Genomic DNA, 10,530 nt, shown 5'->3' on the forward strand with positions numbered 1-10,530 from the left:
AGTTCTCTTCATTGCAGATAACTTTCTTGACTGTAGTTCAAGAAAAATTTTTTGAATTTATTTGCTATTAACATATTTACATATGAATTTCAAAATTATAGTAGTACTTTTTGTTTACTAAAGCAAATGCTTCTTTTTGGGTAACAGTTGATATCTTCAGACATTTTTTCCCAAGGTTGAAAATTTATTCTTTTTTTTTTTAATGATTTCTATTTATTGATTGATTGATTGATTTTTATTTATTTATTTATTTTGACAGGCAGAGTGGACAGTGAGAGAGAGACAGAGAGAAAGGTCTTCCTTTTCCGATGGTTCACCCTCCAATGGCTGCTGTGGCTGGCGCACTGGGCTGATCTGATGCCAGGAGCCAGGTGCTTCTCCTGGTCTCCCATGGGGTGCAGGGCCCAAGCACTTGGGCCATCCTCCACTGCCTTCCTGGGCCACAGCAGAGAGCTGGACTGGAAGAGGAGCAACCTGGATAGAATCTGGCGCCCCGACTGGGACTAGAACCCAGGGTGTCGGCGCTGCAGGTGGAGGATTAGCCTATTGAGCCGTGGCGCCAGCCTATTAATTTTTTTGAAAGAGTTACACACAGAGAGAAGGAGAGGCAGAGAGAGAGAGAGAGAGAGAGAGATGTCTTCCATCTGCTGGTTCATTCCTCAAATGGCCGCCATGGCTGGAGCTGCACCAATTCGAAGCCAGGAGCTAAGAGCTTCTTCCAGGTCTCCCATGCGGATGCAGGGGCCCAAGGACTTGGGCCATCTTCTGATTTCCCAGACCATAGCAGAGAGCTGGATCAGAAGCGGAGCAGCCAGGTCTGGAACTGGCACCCATATGGGATGCCAACGCTTCAGGCCAGGGCGTTAACCCACTGCGCCACAGCGCTGGCCCCTGAAAATTTATTCTTAAAAAGAGATGGAAAGTAAAACGGCAGAAGATAATTGCTACAGTGTGGTGGACCAGGCAATGAAAATGAACTTAATTTGTGAAAAACTACTTTTACATATTTGCTTTTGAAAATCAGTTTCATGCTTCCTATCATTGAATTCACACCAGAGAGAATTGTAATAAACAAGTGGAAACTGTCCAGGTTTATCATGACCTGGAGTTAAAGTGTTAGAGAAATATAATTTAAAACAAAGTCTCTCTTCTTAATTCATAGCACATCTCCATAAAGTAGAAGAAAACTAATTTTATTATTAAGTAAGCACTAAGCTACATTGTGGTATATATCATAGGAAATCCACTAAGAGATTGCAGAGACCAATAACAACAAAAAGCTATCCTTTGGTGCAACTAAGCAGGTACAATTTACTACATACGTGTCTTCTAGATAAACAATAACTAGCTCTCAGGAGGATTTGATAGTACTATTTGTTGTGTATTGTCCATGCTAAATTCACCTGATCACAGTGGCAATCATCCATGGTTGAGTGGCTTTATCAAAAGGAAAAGTAAGCCTTTCATATCTTTATGAGAAAATGTAGTTTTGAGTTAGGCACTGGCCACTCTTTGCCTCTTTGCCTCCCACAGAAACTGGAAAGGTGGGCACTGTCTTCTCAAGATTACTTTTCCAGACATAGCTTTAGATCCTTGATAAAGGCATCCCTGGGTCAGAAAACTGGCAAGAGGACTATTTAGTTTTGAATAAGACATCAGTTTCAAAGAGGCAGACCAGCACTGTTTCATAGCCAGTAAAACTGTCACCTGCAGCACTGGCATCCCATATGGGCATCAGTTTGAGTCCCATCAGTTTGTGTCCCATCAGTTTGCTCCACTTCCTATCCAGCTCCCTGCTAACGCTCCTGGGAAAGCAGTGGAAGGTGGTGTGAGTACTGGGGCCCTGCACACAAGCGGGAGATTCAGATGAAGTTCCTGGCTTCCTCTTGGCCCTGCCATGACTGCTGTAACCATTTGAGGGGTGAACCAGCAGATGGAAGATATGAGAGATTGTCTCTCTCTCTCTCTCTCTCTCTCTCTCTCTCTCTCTCTGTAGCTCTGCCTTTCAAATACATAAATATTAAAAAAAAAAGAATCCTAACATAAACACTATAATAAAAGAACCTGTCTCATCGCCTGCTTTCAATGATGAGTATTAAACCTCTTATTTTTAATTTTTACTGGTCCTTCCAGTTCTTAGGGAGAAATGAAAAGAGTTTGTGAACCAGAATTCTCTTTTGGATCCTTAATATTATTTTCCACCATTGATCTTGGTGAGACTCGTGGTTTAAGAATATTCCTAGACCTTGTGATCTAAGCTATAGTATGTCTATACTTTTTCAAATAATTGAATATTAAGTGCATTTGAGATAATATTGAAAAATTTTAGCCGAATAGATCTTTAATTAATAGTTGATGGAAATTTTTTATGCTTATACCGCAGTAACAGTAATTTGTAAGATATATTGTGACTGTTATATCTGGAAAGACTGAGATACGAGTTCCAGATTTATTAAATGAAAAATCAGAGCCCCCAGTGAATTTGAATAATCAATATATTAAAATGTAGTAATCGTTTTGTGTTTATTTGGCACAATGACTCTGACAGGGATTATCTGAAGTAATGAGACACTCATAACTTCTGAAGTTAGCTAATTACTAACTGTGAAGCCCAGGAGAGAGAAGTCATCCTTCTTTTCATTTTTCAACTATAAAATTGCCTATAAATTTTAACCTTATCAAGACATATCTATGGTGTCCTGGATACAGTAGTAACCTGAAAGTTAAAAAAGTTACTGTTAGAAGCTGATGGCAATTAACAGTTATTTAACACTAGCAATGTACCAGGCTTCGTGAAGAGTCCTATAGTCACCATCTAATTTTATTCACACCACATTTTTATTAGGTACAGAATAATAGTAACATGTTTCATATGTGATGACAATTATTTTAAGATGATTAAGTAATATTGATAACCAGAACTTATTTTTAATCCCAGTTTGTTCAACTTTTGGAGTTTACCTTTCTTAAACAGTACAATTCATTGCTTTCAAGATTACATAGCTCTCAGGTGTATCTTTTTTATAGAGACTGAATACTTTCCTTGGATAAATAGTTTAACTTTTCTGTTTTTCACTATTTACATTTGAACATAAAATTAGATGATTTTTCAGGTTTCCTGATTCTATAATACTATGATTTTTAAAAAAAAAATCACAGTGATTTATGAGAAATAGAGATGTGTTTAATTTAGCTTTTATCTAGATTTTAGGTTAAATGATACAAAATTTCATTTATATTCCTATACTTTTGTCCAGTATATACTAAAGAAATCTGCACAGACCCTTAATGGATACTTGAATAAAGTCTGAGGTCATTGAATTGTGTATTTTTTCTCATACTATGAAATTCAAAACACCATTCAAAGAAAAGGCATATTCTCGAGTTCTCTCTGAATTTTCAGTAACATGGGAATTGAGGAAAGATCGTGGGAGAGCAGTATGATGAAGTGGTATGGTGAAGTACTCAAGATAGTAGCAGGAAGTAATGACTTGGCTTCTCAACATTAGAATATGTGTGAAAGCCTCTTCTGGTTCCCTGCAAGTTACCACTTTCCTCTTTGCTCTAGATCAACCATCCTCTCCCATCCACCAGAACTGTTTCCTCATTCACAATTATTCTTTCAAAGCTGAGAAGCTATAGTCTTTAAAATAGGCACAGGCTTCCAAAACTCTCTTTTCTTGTTTCAACTTTCATTTTATATAAAGAAATGCTTTTCACACATTGAGATGTGTGAAAAAATCCTTAAGTGGCTCACTCTAGTAAATTTTCATATGTGAATATATGGAAGTGTGTGTTCTGAATAGCTGCCCTTTGATGTGTATGTGTTATAAAGAAATAAATCAGGAAGAGGCACATAGCAGCAGACCAGAAATTAGACCTGTCCTGACATTGTTACATGACTATCTAAAGGTATATATAGGCATTTGTGGTTGACATGAAGGTGATATTTATGCATCTAAATTCTGGTAATTGACTATCTAAAATGAAGCATTTCAAATGAAGAAATTTGATACTTGGCAGCAGGTAGGCTGCATTCAGTAAAACCTAAATGTCTAAGAAGTCAAGATACTGGATTTTATGGGAATATTACAGGGACAAGTATTATAAACTACAATAAAATGGCTTGTTGCACCTAACAGGAAGCAAGAGAGAATGTTCTAATATGTTAGTATTAAGAAAATGCAGACAAAAATATGTAAATCATTAATAACTAAAATACCATAAGGCCTTAGTCAAGCACAGTTTTATGAAAAAATATTCTGGGAGGTCAAAAGAAGAAGTACGTCTCTGCCCATATTCTTTAAATTTGTATATTCATCCTATAAAATAAAGGTCAGTATGAATAGCATTAATGTAATATAAGAAAGATCGGTAACTGGAGCCAACAACAGAGCCTTAGCATCAGATGCTGTATAGCTAAGGGGACTTTTGCATATGGTGTACTGGAAAGTGGGAAAAGCATTTATAGAAGGTTAATTGTTGGAAAGTATTAATAATGAAATTTATAGGACATAATGGAGAAGAGAGGTATGTGGAAGAATTCTCAGAGCATGGAATAGCAATGGGAAAAATTACCAAAGGTTGATCTTGTAATGTTGGTGACTAAACACAGTACAAATCTAAATAGATTAAAATCAGCTAGGGGAGTTTTATAGTAGATTATTGGCTTCTATATTTCCAGAACAATGTCAAAGTTATTATTATATGTATTTATTTATATTTCAAGAAAGGAATATTTTTCTCAGACATTAGTCAATATATCTTTTTGCTCAGAGTAACATGGAGAACTTTTTAAGCAAATGGGGATTTCAGGTTTTTCAGGATTGTGTTGTTTATTGCTGGGAATCGAAATTGCCCAGAATTTGGTCATTAAAAGTGATAGACCGCCAGCACCGTGGCTCACTAGGCTAATCCTCCACCTAGCGGCGCCGGCACTCCGGGTTCTAGTCCTGGTTGGGGCGCCGGATTCTATCCCGGTCTCCTCTTCCAGTCTAGCTCTCTGCTGTGGCCTGGGAAGGCAGTGGAGGATGGCCCAGGTGCTTGGGTGCCTGCACCCGCATGGGAGACCAGGTGGAGGCACCTGCCTTCTGGCTTTGGATTGGCACAGTGCTGGCCTTAGCGGTCATTTGGGGGGTGAACCAATGGAAGGAAGACCTTTCTCTCTGTCTGTCTCTTTCACTGTCTCACTCTGCCTGTCCAAAAAATTAAAATAAATAAATGATAGACATTTATTATCTCAAATTTTTTTTTGCATCAGATGTAGATTACCTTGTCTCTTGCTTAGGATACCTTGAAGGTCCAAATCTAGTTGTCCACTTGGGGTGCAATCGTCTAAAGATTTAAATGAGGAAAAGGCTATTTTCCAGCTCAAATTATTTGAGTTGTGAGTAGGCTTAGAAGGTTCATTTTGAAGTTCAGTCATGCAGCTGATGACAAATCTTTAATGACTGTTGGCAGGAGACATAGTTGTTTGCCATGTGGACTTCTCCAGAGAGTAGCTCACTGCCTGGCAACTTCCCTCAGAAGGGCTAACAGAAAAAGCAACAGAGGTTGAGCAGGACAGAAGTCACTGTTGTTCGGTAATCTAATTTTGGAAGAGTAGCCATTACTTTTGAAACATTCTTTGTTAGAAACAGGTTGAATGCCTGGTTGCAGTCCACAGTCAATGGGAGGAAATCACACAATGGCATGTATCTCAGGATATGGGAATCACTGGGGCCATCTTGGAGGCTGCCTGACACAGACACTTTCCCCTCTCAAGCAGTAGTAGAATATAAGTATCACAAGGCAAAAAATGAGAAGTTGACCACCCAGACCCAAGGTAGGCATAGCGATAATCCATTCTAAGAATTAATTATATGTCATAAATATAAAAAAAATTCTGCATCACATGAAGCTTATCTCTTCTTATTTTACCTGCTATTAATGTTGGATATAGTTAAGGAGCTATGATGTTTAGTGATATTCTCTCTAGTTTAAGTAGCATGGCACTAGTAAAGACTAAGCTACAATAGCTAGAACTAAGTACTTTAAAGAAGAGAATAATGTTCTCAATTGAATATTAAAGTAAAGGAGTCTCATGACTAGTTTATTAAACTATAAATACAGTTTGTTCAAATTATCTTTATTTTGCAAAAGATGTGGTTTCTTTTAATAGGCTACCAGATATGGTACTTTTTACTAACTTTTTCTCACCATTCTGACCACATTTCCTTTATTAAAATTTAAGAAAAAATATTATATAGTATTAAATATATTGATAAACTGAATAGTTTTACTATATATACCTTAGGGGCAAAACGTTAACCACATTTTCCATGAAGAAAATGGATTTTAAAATATGATCCATAATTTAGGTATGTTTTTCTTTTTCATGTTTAAACTTATATTCTTAGTCTCTGATGTTGAGAGTTACTGAAATCTGGATATTTCTTATAAAAAGATCATATTGAGATATAATTTTAATGTTGATATAGACAATTAATAACTGTTTAGAGACACCTTTACTTTCACTTTGGTCTAAACTTTCTATAGATTCTATGCAGAATACAATGGTGAAAGTGATGTTAGTGCAAAGAAATCCAGATGGTGTCATTTTTCCGCTTAAATTTCACAGGAGTAACTTCAGAGCCCATCCAACTAATGGTTGCTTTATTGTGATACATTTATTAAAATGTCTTGTACACTATAGTCTTGGCAATGCATTACTTGTACACTATAGTCTTGGCCATAATTTATACATATAAACAGAGTTAACAGAGGTGAGGAATAGGTTCAAGTGCCCTTGCCAATTTGTAAGAAAAGTTAGAGGAAAAGCCCCGAGTTATTAAATTAATATCACTATATACTCACTCCCCAGACACAATCTACTAGATACTCTACTTTCTTAGAAACAGAGACATGATATTCAGATCCTGTCTTGATCTGGAATTTAGTGATCCATGTCAATACACACTCAAAGAATACTCATTTAGTAATGATGCTGGGGGTCATAATCAATACCTGAATGTGCAAATAGTTGCACACAATTAGAGTCACAATTGTTTCAGCTAAACCTAGAAACGATTTTACTTGTTTCTCTTAATATTTATAGGTATATAGCTATAAAACTTGAGTTTGAGTTTGAGATGTATTCTTTGGTCATGTTAGGATGAGATAAAGGTCTCTTGATAACCTGCCCTTCCTATATCATGCATAATTAGTTACAGCACTTATACTTAGATTCAGTAAATCCTCATCTTGTGGAAACTATGTTCTAAAAATAAAGACAAGCTTTTAATTACTGTTAATGGTAAGTGGATTTTCATTAGGGTCTTTAAAGTTTTTTTTTTTAACAAATAGATTTCTACAAGCATTTTTTAACAAATAAATTACTGCAAACATGTTCAAAAAGATGATTTTATCTTTTGTAACCTAAAAAATTTAATCCATTTTGAAGAAAAAGAATGAAGTCCCTAGATTTCCCATTTTGCATTACTGGCTGTAACTGCTAAAAAATTACTCTCATGCGTTCTCATTTGCCAGCAATTGAGAAAACTCACATATTATTTTAAAAAATAATGCCACAAAGTAAGTATATAAAATGTATTTTAATCAAAAATATTTTTAAGAAGTCAGTGTGCTAGAAAAACACAAACAAGATATTAATTTTTTTTGTAGGTTAAAATAAAAGGATCTGTTGGCAAAAACATGGAGTAACTTCAACTACCTTTCATACACCATACACTCTTGCTGGGAGTATAATTTGATACTCACTTTAGAAAAGATTTAGATTTAGCTGTGTGTATATATCCTATGCCGCTGAAAGCCCACGAATGCATAAGTAACAAAAAGCATGCATATGCTCTTGGAGAAACATTGTAAGAATATTCATAATAACAGTATTTGTGATGGTTTAAAATTGGAAAACAACACAAATCACTGATGCCTATCGAATACATCAAATTGTATGATACTCATAATAGTGAAATACAGAAAATTTACTCTGTATCCAATAACATGAAGTAGATTAATATAATTTTGTGAAAAATAATAGAAAACACAAAGACATTAGGTAGTATATAAGGTAGATTCTGTTTTTATAAATTTGAAAGTAGACACAATTACATAATTGTGTTTGAATCAAAATTTTATTTACTCTTTGAGGATTTATCTTGAAATGGGTTCTGGGGTAAAGGAATTCAAAGTGAGAATAGTTTTCTATTTCTGTCTTCGGGTTACACAGATAAATTTCTTATGTGAAATTTTATATTATATATTTACAGTTTTATTTTGTCTATATACTGAACTTTAATAAAATATTTTGTGTTGGTGATCATGAGTTTGGATTATAAGGAGAGAATAGTTGATTAACAGATCATTAATTGTCTTGTGTTTTGGAACAGTTTATTTATGGTTAAGTAGTTTGTTATGGCATTCCATGTAGACTGGTTAATTTAAGTCATTCACATTAAAACCAAACTCACAAGACCCTAATGAATAAGTAATCATGTCAGTATACTAATTGACAGTGTAGAATATTCTTTCCCATTAACTACCATGCTCAAATTTCCTATATAAAAAACTGCTTTCATTATCATCAAATTAATAAATAGAAGGTTTATTATTTAGATCATGATGATACTCAATTCTGTATTCTTTTTTGTGAACAGTTCTTGTTTCTAACGCCTGTGTGTGGCCCATCACATTTGAAATCGTCCTTTCTGTGAGATGCTAATCAGCCCTTAGCTGTTGGGATTTTGTCCTTGACTTTTAGGCTGTGTGTCTCCTTCTTATTTATGCACATTTTCTTCAGGCAGACTGTAATGTAGATGATGGGTGTTAAGTTATTAAAACATACCTGGGTCCTCATTACCTGGGATAATTATTGGAAAATCTTGATACCCGCATTGGAGATTTATGATTTTTTTCTTATTCCACATATTTTGATGAATTCTTTGGCCTGTGATTAATTGATTGTCTGAAATCCATTTTGTTCAGAGCATTGTTTAAGCTTCAGATTCTTGGGGGTAACTTCATGATATCACACATGGACCTCCCATGTTATTCAGATAATTTATTAACTTATTTTCTCAAAATGAGATTTAAGAAATATGATTATTTATTTCTACTGCTGTTTGCATCCAGCTACATGTCCATACATCAGTTTGGAAAGATAAGAATATAATTTGATTTGGGAATATAATTTTTCTCAAAATATTTCTTTCTGACAGATTTCATAACACAGCAGCATCATTAGCAATGATGATAAAGTCAGAACCAAAATAATTCTAATTTTGTGGAAGAATCTTCAGTTGTTTATATATATATAGAGAGAGTAATATATATATATAATGAGTAATAATATAATATATATAATATACAAATATATAATATATTAAGACAATTTATATATGATTTTTTGACAAGTAGCTTTCTACTGTTTATCATTTTTTACTGATATATTTTTAAATTCAAACAACTATAGGATCAGACAAAACAGAATAGGAGGGATGATAAATATATATGCTGGAACATGAGCATTTTGTAAGTATGCTCCAGAAAAGACTCATTCCTTTTGGCCCACTTGTAGGTTGGAGCACAATCCTGTTGTTGGTAAATTCCAAAAAAGGAGGACAGGCCTTGTTTTGTTTTTACTGAGCTACTCACACAGATCAATTGTCCAAGGTAACAGGTAATGTAGAATTTTCAAGAAAAATGACCTCTCAACATTTTTATAAGCTAAAACTAGAGCAGCTTGTTGAAATGCATTGAGAGTGACATCAGAAAGCCTGACATGCCAATCACCTGTGGTTTAGGGGTAGGTAATCAGGCAGGAGGAACACATGCCAATGAATCTCTAGAAATGTGACCTTAACACACCTGTGCTTGTGCTTTCCAAACTTTTCTAACATTTGTCTTTGCCGCTAACTTTAATTCTTGGTTACTTGCTGTCTTCTGCATTAATTGCTATGTTAATTTGGATTTTATTATTTGTAACTGTTACGTGGTAACTTTGAAAGTGGGAAATACTGCTGACTGTTTTTGAGTCTCCAGTGATTCTTGATAGCTTTAGGAACATAGATTAGTCAATCATATAATGTTTATATTTTAGTTTGTTGAATTAGGAAAATTTATCAGTGGCAGCAAGGGGTGGATCATTTCAAGATATAGTACATTACGATGGAAGAACCTGGGAAGACTGAGCTAACAAATTAAATCATAGTGATTTTTCTGGCTGCAGCTTTCAGAACTACTAAAAAATTTAAGGAATATATTGTTTTCCACCATTAAGCTTTGTTTCATTGCTACAGAACTAAGCTTTAAGTAGATTAAATGGTTTCTCTCTCAGAAGCAATTATCTTAGAGTTTGACATAGAACCTACCGATATTTCTAAAATTATATGTAGAATATTGACATTTGTATTCAGATTGAACACATTGTCTATAAATATTAATGTAAATTTTATTTTTGTTTTCTGGTTTAACTATGATAGAAGAAAGTAAACATCTGAAATATATTGAGGTTATTTGCTTATTTTCCTCTCT

This window comes from Oryctolagus cuniculus, chromosome 15, assembly GCF_051225735.1.
Source record: "Oryctolagus cuniculus isolate XC-2025 breed Fujian yellow rabbit chromosome 15, ASM5122573v1, whole genome shotgun sequence".
Classification (NCBI taxonomy): domain Eukaryota; kingdom Metazoa; phylum Chordata; class Mammalia; order Lagomorpha; family Leporidae; genus Oryctolagus; species Oryctolagus cuniculus.